This window comes from Pseudophryne corroboree, chromosome 5 (genome assembly GCF_028390025.1).
Source record: "Pseudophryne corroboree isolate aPseCor3 chromosome 5, aPseCor3.hap2, whole genome shotgun sequence".
Lineage (NCBI taxonomy): Eukaryota > Metazoa > Chordata > Amphibia > Anura > Myobatrachidae > Pseudophryne > Pseudophryne corroboree.
Genome location: NC_086448.1, coordinates 622,521,328 through 622,538,027, shown reverse-complemented (window position 1 = coordinate 622,538,027; position 16,700 = coordinate 622,521,328). Strand labels below are relative to the sequence as shown.

At 42.9% G+C, this 16,700-nt stretch overlaps 1 protein-coding gene and 1 pseudogene across 4 annotated transcripts in view; both read right to left on the bottom strand.

The window, feature by feature from the left end:
- METTL4 (methyltransferase 4, N6-adenosine) overlaps positions 1 to 16,700 on the bottom strand; it is a 576,485-nt gene that overhangs the window by 226,668 nt on the left and 333,117 nt on the right. The gene's annotated exons all lie outside the window — the stretch shown is intronic.
- Positions 4,799 to 4,917, bottom strand: LOC134930291 (5S ribosomal RNA; annotated as a pseudogene).

Here is a 16,700-nt window from a genome sequence, read left to right as displayed (position 1 = left end):
CATCCAATTATTTCTGCTCGTAGATAATTTTGCAGCCTTTGGCTAAATTTGTCAATGTTTTCCTTCAGCCTCTTGTGCTGAAAGTACCGAGTTATTTGAAAGACACTAATGATCTTTTGGCTAGTTTGAAATTGCTTCATTCCCTTTCTGACAAACTAGTTCTGGCCACACTAGATGTTTCATCACTCTACACTGTTATCCTACATGTCGGAGGGATTGAGGCAATTAAAAAAGCCTTGTTGAGAAATAATCACTGTTCACCTCCAATTGAATTCATTGTGGAGTTAACCAAACTGGTGCTTATGAAAAATCATTTTCAATATGATGATTATTTTTATATGCAAATCAATGGGACCGCCATGGGGTCAAATTTGGCCCCGGCTTACGCCAATTTATACATGGCGGAGTATGAGGAGACTTATATTCTTCCTGTGTTTGGTGAGAATATTTTGTTTTATAGAAGATTTATTGATGATTTGTTTATGATTTGGTCAGGCACAGAGTCTCAATTTTTGACCATGGTTGACAGCTTGAATCATTTAAATTCCCCTATTAGGTTTACCAGTCATGTACATGATACACAGATAAACTTTTTGGATGTTACTATTTTTCGTGAGGGAGATGGATTGGGTACCACCTTATATAGAAAATACACTGACAGAAATACCCTTTTACATTCAAGGAGCCACCATCCCCCTAAATTAAAGGAAAACTTACCAATTTCTCAGTTTTTGAGAATACTGAGGAATAACTCTAGCTTGACAACTGCTGAAGTTCAATTAGAGGAGATGGCCCTTTGTTTCGAACAACGTGGTTATACTCCCACAACGTTTAAAAGATGTCTCACCAAAGCAAGGCTATGTTTTTCAAATGATGAACAGGCACATGTGGATTGTGTAGATCCTTCTCGTATGATTTTTTGCAGCACTTACGACGTGGCAACTAGTCATGCTCGTAAAACAATGACGAAACATTAGTCGATATTATCCACTGATCCGGCTTTAGCAGCTCTAGGTACTGCTCCACCTATATTTGCCTATAAACGAGGTAGGAATTTAAAAGACCTCCTAATGCGACCTATGCTTAAACCCCAGACACAATGCAACAGTTGGTTGACAAAGGGGAGCAATGGTTTTTTTCGTTGTGCTGATTGCACTACTTGTAGATCCATGCTTACTGGGTCTTATATCAAACATCCACATAGTGGAATGAAATTGCCTATTAGACACAGATTGCACTGTAGGATGGACTTTGTAATATATGTCCTGATTTGTCCGTGTGGTCTCTATTACGTCGGTATGACGAAAAGATGCTTTCGTGATCGTATGGCGAATCATCGCTCCACCGTCAGGGCCACTTTGGAGACAGGCTCATCGGACAAACTGGTAGCTGTGCACTTTCAGAAAGCCGGACATTCAGTTAACAGTTTACGATGTATGTTGGTGGATCACATTCCGAAACCGAAACAAGGTGGTGACCGATTATCTGCCCTCCGAAGAAGTGAATCCCGGTGGATATTTGAGTTGGACACTCTGGTACCAAGGGGACTAAATGAAGCCAACCCTTACAATATTTTTTGTGTTGATTATTGATGAGTTTTTCCATATATTATTTTATTTAAAAATAATTTTTTTGATTACCTTAACCCTGATATCTATAATAACAATATACTGTACAATAACTTTTTATTTTATTTTTTATATGCTTTTTTTTTTCTACATGCATATATTTATGTTGAGTTGATGTCTAGTCGACATCTATCTTAATAAGAATGTTTTTTTGTATTTTTTTGGTGTTTATTTTATTTATTTTTTTGTTTACATATCACTCTTGGGTGTCTAAGAGCAGACTTATATTACCCCTTCAGTATTATTAACTTTAGAGTTGTATATTTATCAGTTATAATGCAGCAGCATTGTTATATTGATGTTCAGTATTGTTATGTATTTCCTATGCAACAACAATATTTCCTTGATATATAATTGTAGGTACTTCCGGTGATGTCAGTGCGTTCCACTGCTGTTGGAACGCATGGTGCTTCCTGTGACGCAGAGTGTAATGGGTTCCGTTGCGGGATCCCTGGTGTTTTGCCGCTTTATGGTGGATGGAGCGTGGCCCATGTGCAGGTGTGGCTGCTGGTGTTTGCTTCAGCGGCTAAGCGCTGTTTAGCAGCGCTATTTGTTATATAATTTTTGTCCGGTCCGTGGCACTTCCGATGATGTCAGTGCGTTCCACATCTAGTGGAACGCACAGCACTTCCGGCCGGAGCCGCTTATTTTATTCTATAGCCGATATATTATTAATATTTAAACTAGTGTTTTTCACTGGTTTATGGGTGCTGATGTTGTGGTGATTGATGGGAATTTATTTGGTGTGTGCATAGTAATTAACAAGGTATTCTGATACATTTGATTGACATTAATACCCACAATGCTGCAGTATTTGGATTGTTAATTGAATGGGGTATAAAGGTCTGCTTGTGGTGATGGGTGTCATTCACTCCTCTGGCTGCTTGGTGGATGGTTCATTGTGCTGCTATGTCCTGATGAAGATCCTTAGGGATTGAAACGTCGACCATGTTTTTTCTTGCACTTTAAACGAACTTTATTAAAAACAGCCTGCTTTTATTGGTGAGTGCCTATATGGAATGCTTATTCATAAGAAATTTTTTGTATTTTGGGCTTTTTGTCTTTAATAGAGCACCCCGATGTTGAGACTTTGTAGGAGAGTGCAGACACTCGGAACTTTATATATATACATACATATATATATATATATATATATATATATATATGTGACATGATATATATATCAAATTTATATATACTTGATATATATATATCTCATGTCACATATACATATACAGTGTGTGTGTGTGTGTGTGTGTATATATATATATATATATATTGTGTGAAGATCTAGCTCTGGTGCTAGCTAGTGCCTCCTGACCAATTTACCTAACTGCACGACCCATATCACAGGACAAAACGTATTCCTAGAGGCTATAGAGTATGTAACATACGCACGATTGGTCGCACCAGCACTGTGTTCTGCAGTAAGTGGTGTGGGGTACTTAATAAGTGCTCCCTAGACTTGATCCTTTTAGTGAGTGAGGAAGTGGGCTCTGAGGTTGTGAAAATGCGTGAGATCACTTCTCTTAGGGATGGTAAGCTAGTTTGTTCAAGAGCAAACAGAACAGAGAACTGGTGCGAAAAATTGAAATCAAATGTTGATTCCTTTAAGGATGATTTAATTGCATTTAAGAGGAAGAAATAATCGTTGTGGTAGACTTACCGTTGATAACTCTATTTCTCCTAAGTCCACAGGATAACATTGGGATATGAGGTAGCGACAGCGGACTGGCACCAAACGGTAAAAGCATTCGGCCTCTCAGTATGCAACGGGCCCGTCCCTATATCCCCGCCTCCTGGCTCAGGCAATTCAGTTATTTTCTAAAGCTCAAGGCAAGAGCATCATAGAGAGCCCTAATCAGACGAGAAGAACACACATGCACACCCTTCCGTACAAGAAGGAAGAGGTTAGTAAATGAAGGATCCTCAAAACAGGTGCGTCAGGGTGGGATCCATGTGGATCCTGTGGACTTAGGAGAAATAGAGTTATCAATGGTAAGTCTACCATAACGATTATTTCTCCTGCAGGGTTCACAGGTTATCCACAGGATAAAATAGGGATGTCCCAAAGCAATTTAGTGGTGGGGATGCTCCTAATTGGACAGGAGAATCCTTCGCCCGATTTCAGCGTCCTGAGAGGCAAAGGTAGGCAAAAGACTATGTGGCTGCCTTACATATCTGTTCTGCTGAAGCACCACGTTGTGCTGCACATGACGGACCTACCTTACTAGTAGTGTGAGCAGAGACATTAGCCAGTACAGGGAGATCAGCTTGAGAATATGTTTCTGAAATCGCCATTCAAAGCCACCTTGCCAGTGTTTGCTTGTCAGCAGGCCATCCTCTCTTGTGAAATCCGCAGAGAATGAAGAGAGTGTCTGTTTTTCTCATGGCACTGGTACGATCCACGTAGATCCTTAAAGCACGGACTACGTCCAACGATGCATCTCCTGCACAAAGGTCCGGCCCTTGGAAGGCCGGGACTACAATTTCTTCATTAAGGTGGAATTTAGACTACCTTAGGAAGATATAGAATGGGAGGGTTTTGGATCCTGCACTGACCTAGATTCAGAGTACAAACGTAATCATGTAAGAGCCAGAGATGGACAATAATTATTGGAAATTCCTATCTGTCCGTATGGCGGTGCACCCAGAGTCAAAGAGGAGAAACAGTAGTATATGCACAAAGAAAAAAGTATGACTCTTGTTTGGGCGCACTCTTGTTTAATGATCTAAGTGTTGGTTGATAAATAAAGTGCCTAAAGGTTAATAGTATAGTCTTTTGATTCTGCTCTCTAAAATTAGTGAAAATTCAACAAGACAAATTAGACAGAAAAAGCCATTGATATGCCAGACGGGAGATGTGTCCCCCAAAAAGATGTTGTGAAATGTTCAGATCTTAATTATGCCTGGATAATTGCATATCGGAAGGGAGCTACATACTATGCTGCCTCCGTCTGCCAAAGATCTGTACAAACTGAGTCTGTATTAATGCAGCCCTAAATTGGGTTAAGTACGTGAATGGAAGAGCCCACACACTACTAAACCGTTCTATTGGTTTTGCCACTGTTATGGATAGATAAATTGTGACGAATAAGGTTCAGGAGGTAGTAGGATTGAGTATAAGTGGTGATACTGCTGTTGGTGTTGTTTCTATAGGGAAGGGAGTCTTCCTACTTCACCGGGTATTCCCTAGCAGTCGCCTGTCTAGGTACTGACCCAGCCCACCTCCGTTTAGCTTCCAAGATCGGACGAGATTGGGCGTGAGCGTAGGGGTATGGTCGTAGGAAGAACTGACCCTATACCACCAATGAGAGTGCACCGAAACGGAGGGATTAGTTCCTCCTCAGAAAAAAAGAGAATAATGAATACAAGGACTTCGTTGAGAGGGAAAATGACCACAGTTGGGTAAGTGTGAATCTGATGTCCACGTTAGACTGAAGAGACGGGTCACTTGAGGGGACACGCTCACCAGAATCGTGGTTGAGAGTTCACAGAAGAAAGAAAAGCGAGAAGATAATTGAGGGTAGAGATGTTGAAAAAAACAATTGATTTAAATACAGTAGGTCCCTTTCGGTCACCTGGGTTGTTTAAATACTGATGGATCCTAGTAATTGTAACGGATAGTCCAGCAGATACCAAAATGACGAGAAAATACTATATAATAATAACCATGAAAATAATAATAATAATAATAAATTCTTGTAATTGGTACCAATTCACTAAGTAGGTACGGCGTTACTCGTGCATAGCAGACCCTAGTAGTATTTTACAACCAAAGAACTTGTATGATGTACCACATAACCTTAAAAATCACTAGTAACAGTGGCAAAGAATTTTACCATCAACAACAATTGTTGCTTATTTGACATGAAATAATGTGTGAGACCGATGGATTGTCACCTTTGAAGTAGTTCCCTGAGTGACATATCCTCAGGGGGACAAAAACATCATACGCACAGTTTGAAACTGCCTGAGGCAGACTCACTGCGGGATCGCACAACACTTGTCCCTGTTATATTAAATACACCTTGATGTCATAAGCAAAAACACCTGTCCCTATTACATTGAATATAAAGAAATACTATTTCTTGATGTATATAGACAAAGAATAGGCGAATATGTTGTACTCATACACTGGGAACATTAGTAATATGAATAACAGAATTAATTGCTGAAAACCTCAATATTTAGCTGAAGCGTGAAGGCTTAATTAGATAAAGCAGATACAGGTTTTAGGTGTCACCTCTTCAAACAGTGGGCAGGCAAGGTGCCCGTAGGGAATGCGGGGCCACAAATTGCCCACCCTTATCACAAGTCTGTATCACAACGTACCCAAATGGAGAGTACACACATATGCAATACAGCTCAGCTGGAAATACCAGCAATTTAGGTGACAGAGATTGTTTCAAAGGCGCAAAAAATATTCAAATAAAGTATAAATACTTAATGAGAAAGGCAATAAATATCACCCATTCAAAAAAATGTCAGACAGGCATCAGTAAGGTATTGAATATCACCCATTCAGATGCCGGACAGGAAAAGTGCCCACAGGGAAAGCATAAATACTTAATGAGAAAGGCAATAAATATCACCCATTCAAAAAAATGTCAGACAGGCATCAGTAAGGTATTGAATATCACCCATTCAGATGCCAGACAGGCAAGGTGCCCACAAGGAAAACGCGTTTCACCCGGTCACGGGCTTGTTCACTTCCATTCCATTCCATTTTAGATCATTAAACAAGAGTGCGCCCAAACAAGAGTCATACTTTTTTCTTTTTCTTTGTGCATATACCTTAGGAAGATACCCAGATTTGGTTCTGAGAACCGCTCTATCTGGATAAAAAAATCAAAAGGAGGGTGACATAACAATGCCCCTAAATCTGAAACTCTTCCAGCTGAAGCAATAGCCAGTAGAAAGAGAACTTTAGCTGTCAACCATTTAAAATCCACTCATTTTAGTGGCTTAAATGGGGCAACTTGAAGGGCCTTTAGGACTAAACTTAAGACCCAAGGCACTGTAGTAGGAACAAAAGGAGATGGAATGTTCAGTATTCCCTGGAACAAAATGCGCACATTATGTAGGTTAGCAATTTTCTTTTGGAACCATACTGTTAATGCTAACACTTGCACTCTCAAGGAAGTCACCCTTAGACCTTTGTCTATTCCTAACTGAAGGAATGCTAGGACTCTGGAAACTCTGAAAGGCCTAGGATCAAATTTACGGTCATTGCACCATTGAATATAGGATTGCCATATTCGGTGATAAATGCAAGCTGAGGAAGGTTTCCTTGCTCTGAGCATTGTTTGCATTACCTGTTGTGAGAATGCTCTTGCTTTCAGGATGGAAGTCTCAAGAGCCACGCCGTCAAAGACAGTCGATCCAGGTGCTTGTGATAGCAAGGACCCTGAGACAGTAGATCTGGACGTTGAGGGAGTAGAAATGTAGCATCCATCGAAAACCTCTGCAGATATGTAATACCAATGTCACGGCGCCCTTTCCTTGTTTTGCCTTTCGCATCACTGTGGATAACAGGGTGATTGGTGGAAATACATAGGCCTGACGAAAGTCCCATCTCACTGACAGGGCATCCACAAAGAGATCCTGTATTCTTGACCCATATGCGGGAACTTTGTTGTTCTGACGGGATGCCATGAGAGCTATCTCCGGTAACTCCCACTTGTCTATCAGAATTTGGATGACCTCGGGGTATAAAGCCCATTTGTTTGCATGAACGGCGTGTCGACTGAGAAAATCCACTTGCCAGCTTAGGACTCCCGGAATGAACACTGCAGACAAGGCTGGATGATAAGGTTCTGCCCACTTTAACGTGTGACTTACCTCCTTGGTTGCGAGTTCCTCCCTGATGGTTTAGGTACGCTACTGCTGTTGCATTGTCCGAGTGGATTTGGACAATATATTTATTTATTGTCATGCAACTCTCTTGCTTGGTCCAATGCCCCTGGAAGCAACTCCTTCCTGACACTGCTCCTCAGCCCTGAAGGCTGGCATCCATTGTCAGAATTTCCTAATTTGATATCCAAAAGGGTCTTCCTTTGTCCAGATGGAATGTCTGCAGCCACCAGGCTAATTAACTCCTTACTTCCAGAGGAAGGACCATAGTCTGCGTTTTTATTGTCCGATGAAAACCATTCCATTTGGAAAGGATCAGACATTGCAGAGAGCTCGAGTGGAACTGAGCATACTCCACCATGTCGAATGTTGACACCATCAACCCCATCACACGCATTACTGCTTGAATGGATACCCTTCGACTGTTTAGCAGCTCCTGAATCCTTGACTGAATTTTGGATATTTTGTTCAGAGGTAAAACTACTCTCTGAAGAATCGAATCCATCACAGTCCCCAAGTGAGTCATCCGTTGTGACGGAACCAGGGAAGACTTTGCCCAATTTATGAGCCAACCATCTCTGCTTACAAGCTATTGTCTGCCGCAGATGAGACTGAAGCAATCCCTGAGATTGTGCCAGGATTAAAAAATCGTCGAGGTATGGCAAAATCCTTATCCCCTGCTGACGAAGATAAGATGCCATTACCACAATTTTGGTGAACACTCTGGGAGTTGTGGCCAGTCCAAATGGTAGGGGTCCTAAAACTGAAAATACTGCTGGAGGATAGCAAACCTGAGATAGCGCTGATGGGACAGTGCTATAAAAACATGAAGGTGAGCATCCTGGATATTCAGAGATATCAGAAAATCCCCCGGCTCCATGGCCAAAATAACGGAACGCAACGTCTACGTATGAAAACGAGGCACCCAAATGTACTTGTTCAGCATTTAGAGACGGAGTATGGGCTGGAATGACCCATTTGGCTTCTGGACTAGAAACAGGTTGGAATAAAACCTTGTCCTCATTGTGCAGGAGGAACTGGAATTATCACTCATTATCATGACTGAAGAAACTTCTGAACTACCTCTTGGAAAGCCCTGGCCTTCGTTTCCACTGAAGACGGGCTGGTACAAAAAAAACCTTTGAGAAAGGTGTTTCTTGAAAGCAAACACATAACTGTGAGAGACCGCTTCTTCCACCCAGGCATCTGTGGTAGACTGCTGCCAGATCTGTGCAAACTGAGGAAGTCAGCCTCCCACCCTGGGGTCCCTCATGTACAGGCCCGCACAATCAGACTGATGGCTTATCTTCTGATTTGGAAGCCGGTCCTCTGGTAGTCCAATGTTTTTTAGTCTTACCAGACTTGTCAGATTGAGACTGTTTTCCATAACCCTTTCCTTTTGCTTGAGTCCGAAAAGCTGGAAATCTAGGCTTGGATTTGTGTATGGAAAAAAACTTCTACTTTCTTGGAGTCTGCTTCTGACTCCAAAATACTGTTTAATTCTTTACCAAAAAGAATATCTCCAGTAAACGGCAAAAACTCCAGAACTTTATTAGATTCTGAGTCAGCTTTCCATGTACGTAGCCAAACCGCTCTGCGAGCTGCTACTGCTAAGGCTGATGCCTGAGAGGCAATTGTACCCATATCCAAGGCTGCTTCAATAAAAATAGCTGCCTGTTTGATAGGTGCAATATGGGATTTTTGCTCTCTACATGCCATTGAAAGGTCATCCTCCAATGCATCAGCCCAGGCTGCCATTGGTTTTGCCATCCAAGCCGAAGCCATGGCTGGTCTTATGATTGCCCCAGACAAGGAGAAAATGGTTTTAAGAAAACCATCTATTTTCCTATCCGTGACATCATTTAATGATGTTGAAGGTAGAGGTAATGTAGATTTTCGCACCAATCAGATGACATGATTATCTACTTTGGGAGCCACCTCCCGATTTAAACAGTCCCCAGCCGGAAGAGGATAATGGGAATTCCATTTCCTTGGAATTCTAAACTTCTTACTAGGTGTAACCCAAGCCTCTTGCATAATTTCAGTCAGCTGTTCTAACCCAGGAAACTCAGTCCTAACTATTTTGGGATGTTTAAACACAGGTGCCTTAGATTTTAAATAAGGATCTGCTGCCGCCTCTAAGGGTAAAATGGCTTTCATAGCACTAATTAGCTCAGGAATGTTCACTGAGCTGAGGCCTTCCTCCTAATCTCTGTATGCAGACCCGGAGTGCGATGAGTCCTCATCCTCCTATGAGTCCTCATCTGAAACATGTGTAGACTGTGAAGATGTTGTTTCATGTCTATGTTTTACCACCGGCCTTTCAGCCTGTTTCTGTTGAGAGGCTGCCGATTCCTGTACTGGGTGTGATAATTACCCAGGTGGAATGTTGCATGTAAGGGTTAATAGGGTAACCTTTTCCTGGTATAGGAGCTGGCATAATCCGCTCCGCTGTAATGGATGTCTGTGCAAAAGTAGCCCATGGGGGTTCAACCTGAACCTGTACCTGCCTCAGATTATTCAAGAGGCTTTGGTGAAAGTTAAAACAACTTGCACATAATCCATTTTGAACCAGATCCTGAGAGGTTGACCCAGCTTTGCAAGACAAACATGACATGAATGTTGGTGCTGCTGTGGATAGTGTATCCTCCTCACCCTTGCCTCTCTTAGACATAAATAAATCACAAACCTTTACAGTGTTAACTACACAAATTGTGACTGCAATCACTTTAAAATTTGTTAGAGTGACATAAAATTCAATCCCTCCATGCTTTGCACCAGCATTGACGATCGGAATACACAGAAACTGACAGAAATAGTAAAGTCAGCAATCCCACTAGCAATCAGTCACAGGTTATACATTAGTATAATAAGCAATATGAGCACATAATCAACTAAAGATACATTTCAAGTATGTAGGAGAAACATATTACTGCATTCCTTATGTGAGGATACGGATTCACTGATCACTCAGGTAAACGGTTTAGGTAAATGGCAAATGCCCTTTATTGTAAATATACACACACAGTACACAATAACATTAACAATTTCAAGCCAGGGTGGTATCTTACTTACTAAGTGCCACAGTAGTATAGGATTACAGTCTCCTGATGTTACATGCCAGCAGTAGTTCTGTGTCTCCTGGTCTGGAATACCAGCTCACACAATACCCTTCGCCACGGATTCTCGCCACTGACGGCACCACAATGCCTAGTCAGCGCATGCACTCCAGAAGTACCTCCACTCTCTGGACCTTCTGCACAGATCTCTCCTCACCAGTAGAGCTCACTCCTCTTGTTATACCCTCCCCTGTCTATTCATCACACAAGCTGGTCAGTCAGGAGGTCACAGAGGAGTGGAGGCGAGGTCTCAGGGCTCCTGTACAAATGGGGTGCATAGGATCAGATTACCTGCAGCTCCATACAGAAACTGTTTACTACTTAACCTACAGTACTCATCACATCTGATTGCACAGATAGGGGACTTACATTACAATGAACTGATTTAACGATGTTACTAACACTCTGGCATACAATTACACACCTTGAACACAATATAACAAATAAACTGCATATTCCTAATGTAACAGATAAAACATAACTGTACACTATAATAACAACACAATACAATACAATATAGGCTAGCATATAACTAATACCATATCGACAATTAGTGGAGTCCATGGTTAGGACAAGGGCTAGGAAAGCAACCGCATGTATTTTACGACTTTGCGGCACGACGAGCCGGCTGTGTTGTCACATTACCGACCCCTACTTTCTAGCCCTGTGTCCTGGGTAGCTTAAGCTTGCTGAAAGCAGTGTCGTTCTCCTGCATCAAACAGTCTGGGCCCCATCATAACAGTTACTGGCTGGATTCTCTTGTGGGTCTGGTGGTTTTGGGGCCGGCATTTTACTGTTTGTATAGAGCCCACAAGCGTTCCATGTATAAAGCCCATAGCCATTGTCACCAGGCTGGTGTGAGAATTTCTTTCCCCGGTCTAGCAGGTGCGTGGCACACAGTACATACATCAATAGTGTCTTACCAGGGTCCGATGGAAATGTGATCAGCAGTCCATAGTTCTTGTATTTCCCACCAGTGTCCCATTCAAATACATGAATCAAAGTCCCCTTTGGAGACAGCCGCTGGGTTGGGCTAACAGCCTGTGTAACAGTGTAATTCAATAAGTCCAATAACTGCACCTGGGGACTTAATAATTCCCCTACACCCAACTGGGTAGCCTCATATTTCAGAAAGTCACAGTTTTCCTCCATAAACAAAATCTGATCTCTGGGGCCTTCACACTCCCTCCCCAACAATGTATTCCCCGGGAACCCCACTTCCATCACCTCTGGTGCATCAGGACAGTGGCTTTCCTTCCCCAAACATGAACCACGGGTATGGTAATGGTCAGGCCACAATGGGGATTCCTCCAAGCCAGAAGTTTCTTCTGTGCTATCCTGGGTAAATGCTTCCTCCAGCCTGGCTGGCTGGGTAACTTGTGGGATCCTACTCTGAGTCTTAGATGCTTTGACCTGGAGAACAATCTGCTCACCTCCCTTGTGTGTGCCCACCAACTCAACCACAACTGTACTGGAACATTGATGTAGGTTCACAGGGACAGTGACATTATCTTCTCCATTCACTGTTATATATCCTGGCTGAACATCATTATCCTGGTTATAGTCATTTCACCTAGCACACAATGCCAGTCCAAAACACATTCAGGTGCCTTAGAGTAGAGCAACATGTTCCCTTCCAGTTCCTGAGCTGGTGTTATTTTCATCATCTCTGATACCTGTATTCTGAGTCACAGGGCAGGTACTGGCATTCAGACTGCAGCTCCTTATCATCAAAATCACTGAATGGGAACATATCTCCAGAATCTTCTAGGAGAGATATGGTACAGTAGCTGGGCATACACTGGGCATTTCCTGCCCATCCTTTTCTGATAAAATAACTGGGGCAGCCATGGACATTGCTTCACAATAGGCCTTCCTCAGCCGAATATGCTTATCAGCCTGAAGTGAGACACTGTCTGAACTAGCCATGCTTATAGTTGGGACATTACCACCTATTGCTGCCCTCAGAGATCTCCTCTTCCACACAGTCCTTGTAGCTCTCTTTGCAGCTGGTTATTAGATCTCCATCTTCCACCTCTGCAAATGGGAGGCATAGTGCATCTCTTTCTGGGGTGCCTGAATGATAGACCCCACTTCCTTCTAATTTTCAGTAGCCTCCCCCAGCATAGCACATGGGACAGCTAAAAGCACAGCAGATCCACAACTCTTCCGTTCCTCAGACTTTCCTTGTATAGGGTAGTGCACGGTAGCATTCACTGCACTTACCTGCTCTGTATGACCCAGACACCACTGTCTCCTGGGGTAGTCCAACACGACCTGCTCCCTGGTGTGTTCACACCATCTCAGTGTGGATTCCATCAGCCAACTGCTCGAGTTCTCCATCCTCTGACCCAGTTGCTGGTTTTGCAAATCTTCATATGAAACATCAGACGCCATGTTACATCGCTGGCACCTTCCCTGGGGCACATCCTGATGGGACAGGGCAGTCTGTAGAATGGTGGCTGCTGGTGCAAGGGTTCGCACTGCAGGACTGTTGTCTTGTAATCCCAGGATCTCCTTTATTACCCGCATCCGATCATCGGGTGTCGCGCCATCTCCCAGCGCTTCTAGACGGGCCTGTAATACCTCCAGTGTCCTTTCAAACTTTTCTCCAACATTCCCTTCTCCAAGGGCTTTCAGACGGGATTGTGCTAACCCTCGGGATCCCACCTCCGATCCTCCGCTCTTACTGTGGTAACTGGTGTCAAAGTCAGAAAAATATCTCTATGCACACTACCATATTTGCACCTCACACAGGTCCGTGCTGCGCATGCGTACGCTCTCCCGTACGTGCGCATACTCACAGTCGCGGGCACCCGCAGGCGCATGGTATGCGTATTTACGGTAGAGTTTATGCGATCGTAGCGTGCTACTCAATCATTACATATTTTCACTAATAATGTATTTTGTAGATCATGGTCCCTTTGATAGATTCTGAAAGTTTGGTTAACATAGAATGTTTATGAACAGAGGAATCCCTCTTTGTTTGATACGAATGGTCAGACAGGATTAATACAGTGGTGTTTAGTATCCATCGGAAGAATATTTAATTAGAAATATTCCGGTGTTGGTTTGAAACAGATCAATCGCTCGTGCGAATAGTTATGGACATAAGAAGTTTATGAACATTTACTTTATTTGCACTTTATTACCCATGCGGCGGGAAACCCAGTTTCCCTCCCACCTGAGCAGTTGGAAATAGTCACAGCCCACCTGTATGAATCAACCTATGACCTTTTGTTATAATACGAAGCCGAATTCCTATGTCCAATGAACAATGAGATTGTAGGGACCATTGAATTGTATTGTGTGTGGGGCATAAATAGGCAGGCCGACCGTATCCAGTTCTCTCTCTTCAACGGTTCTCATTGCTGATAATCGGGAGCTGGATATCGAGGCGCATGCGATCGTTCCCCTTGTGCGTAAGTTTTCTCCGTAATCATATTGTCTTACTGTGAGCCATCTCTCTCTCTCTCTACTCTTTCTCTCGTATTTTCCCTTCGTTGTATTGTATTGTATTTCCTGTGTAGTTTATCTGGTTAGTTGGTTTATGTTATATTGTAGTGTATCATTTGTACTGTGATTCCTTTTGCAAGTATAATAGTTATAATACATATAATAGGTTTTGGACCCTAAGCCCAGGTATCTGTGTATTCTTTATAAGGGTTAAGTATTCTCTGAGCGTCGGTGACGCTCAAGCAGCTTTGTAGTTAATCAGGTTACACCAGGTTGCACTTACACTCTGTCTCCACACCAAGGTATAATGTGTATCTCATCGTTAAAGGTATAGATATAAAGGTTTAACGTTGTAAGCGTCTGCACCGCTGGTGATCTCCTCGTGGTCCCGAGCGAACGCTATGCTATAGCGAATCATTATGTTAGTCGGCAGCCAATAGCGTGCCTGCCTGTGATCACTGGGCCGTAAGCGAACGTGACGCTTGAGCGTCTCGACTACGGTTGAGCGATCGCTACACAACTTGCGTACCCTTACGGTACTTCTTACGTAGATAGCGTACAGTGTTCTTAGACCTCTTAAAGTGTTTTATATATGATAAATATTTAGCTTTATCAATTGGCGGCTCGCCCGTCCTTCACATATCTGCACTAGGTAGATCAGCAGACATTATCCCTCAGCAAAGGGCGGGAGGTTGTATCCCTCGTAGTGCTGACAGGATAAGCGTCTGCTTCGCTTAGGTAAAGAGTGCTGAAGGAATCCGGGAACCGGAGGTAAGAACAAAACGCTAGTGTCTTTTAAAACTGTTTATTTTTCTGTCTTGCGTACACACGCACGCACACATATATATCTGCATTTCCTTTTTCTTTTTCATTTTCGTATATCACTCTCCTGTCTGCCAGTTTTATAGTTGATAGAAGTGCTAAAAAAAGATTTGCCGTTATTTCATAGTTTAAGAGTAAAGGTAATATAGTTAAAAGATAGACAAAACACACAGTTTTGCCTGGGAGATAAGGCGAAGTCAGTGTGTTGTGTGGTAGATGATCAAGGATCATCTACATTGATAAAAGTATAAATTGTGTTACGGTGGATCTTTGCTTTGCGTATACGTGTCTCTAACAAAGACTTGCGTACGCAATCCAAAGGCCGACGCACGCAGCGTACGTTACGCAACGGAGCGTCCGGTTACGCCCACGTAGCTCAAGTCACGATAAGTTGATTTTTAACGCAAAGCGATAAATAACGTGAGGAGAGAAATAACGCAAGTCTATTTTTGGGTGTCCGAAATTTAATTAACAGATCCTGTTCCTAATTGGTAACACACCTGATCTGAAGAAAAATTTCTGCGCAGAAATAGAAATAGAAACAAAAGTGTACATGTGATGAGTGAGTGTTTTTACAATTTTTAAAGGTTGAACCACAAGAAAAGTCGAGTACTCGTGAGGTACATGCGTGTAAGTGACGTGCACGGTGGCTAGGGAGGCATCTCTGGTTAAATATACAATTTTGAGCATTAGAGTATAGCAGACCAGGAGGTCATACTGTAACAAGACCAGGAGGTCATACTGTAACAAGACCAGGAGGTCATAACAGACCAGGAGGTCCAGGTACAGCCGACAAGGAAGTCCGCTATACAGTTCACAGGCACAACACCGAAAAGGGTTGGTGCAACACCCATATAGGCCATATAAGCTCTGGCTGAAGGAATTCGCAGTCGTAAGTTTCGATTCCATTGGTCTTTCCGTACATAAGCTTAGTTGTTTGTGTACTGAACGACTGGACCGCACGTAAGTGTGTGCAGTAGTTAGTAATCTGACCTAATACCATTAGAGTAAAGGGGTCACAAACGCTATCTGTACACTCTAACGTGATTTGTGTAATTTTTTTATTTTAAGGGAAGTTCGCTGCTCACTCAGGAACTATCCAGCAACCAATAGTTACTGGAAAGAGTAAGTGTTCTTCGGATAACCCTCGCAGGTTCCAGTAAATAGAGGTTCAGGTCGCAGGAGCCCTAGGTCGAGTACGCCAGCACCATATCGGTGTGATCAGGTCGTATTGGTCGGCGTGGGCGAGTGAGTGGGGTACTCGGTAAACCGCCACCGTCAGCCTAGTGTTGACATTTGGTTTTTCGTAAGGGTTGGCCAAATAAAGCAACACTTTCGAACTATGGGGGCCACTTGTTCAGGTAGGGGGCGATCAACCTCGGTTCGGGTTGATTCAGTGGTCCGACCAATTGGGTCGGCCAGGTATATAATGTGTGAGAAATATGGAAGTCACACAGAAACTTTATGTGATGAATGGGAGAGAATGACTGTACATGACGGGGAGAAATTTCCAAGAGTAGGGAGCTTCAGCTCAGAAGTGTTACAAAATTTAAGGAGGAGGATATGTCTCATAAAATCAACAAAGAGACGAATCCAGCATTATGATTATTTACAGTTGTGGCAACAGGAAGGTGAGATACAGAGAGGTTTGGCTCAGGCGGCGGGATCTGGCTCTAACAGAAAACTGATTGCCACGGCCCCACCGCCACCATATATATCAGGAGAGAAGTTGATTGCGGAGAAAGACGCACTAAGGTGTAACACAAAATCACTTAGTAACTGTGTAAATGTTAATGATAATGTTAACCCATTAACCCAT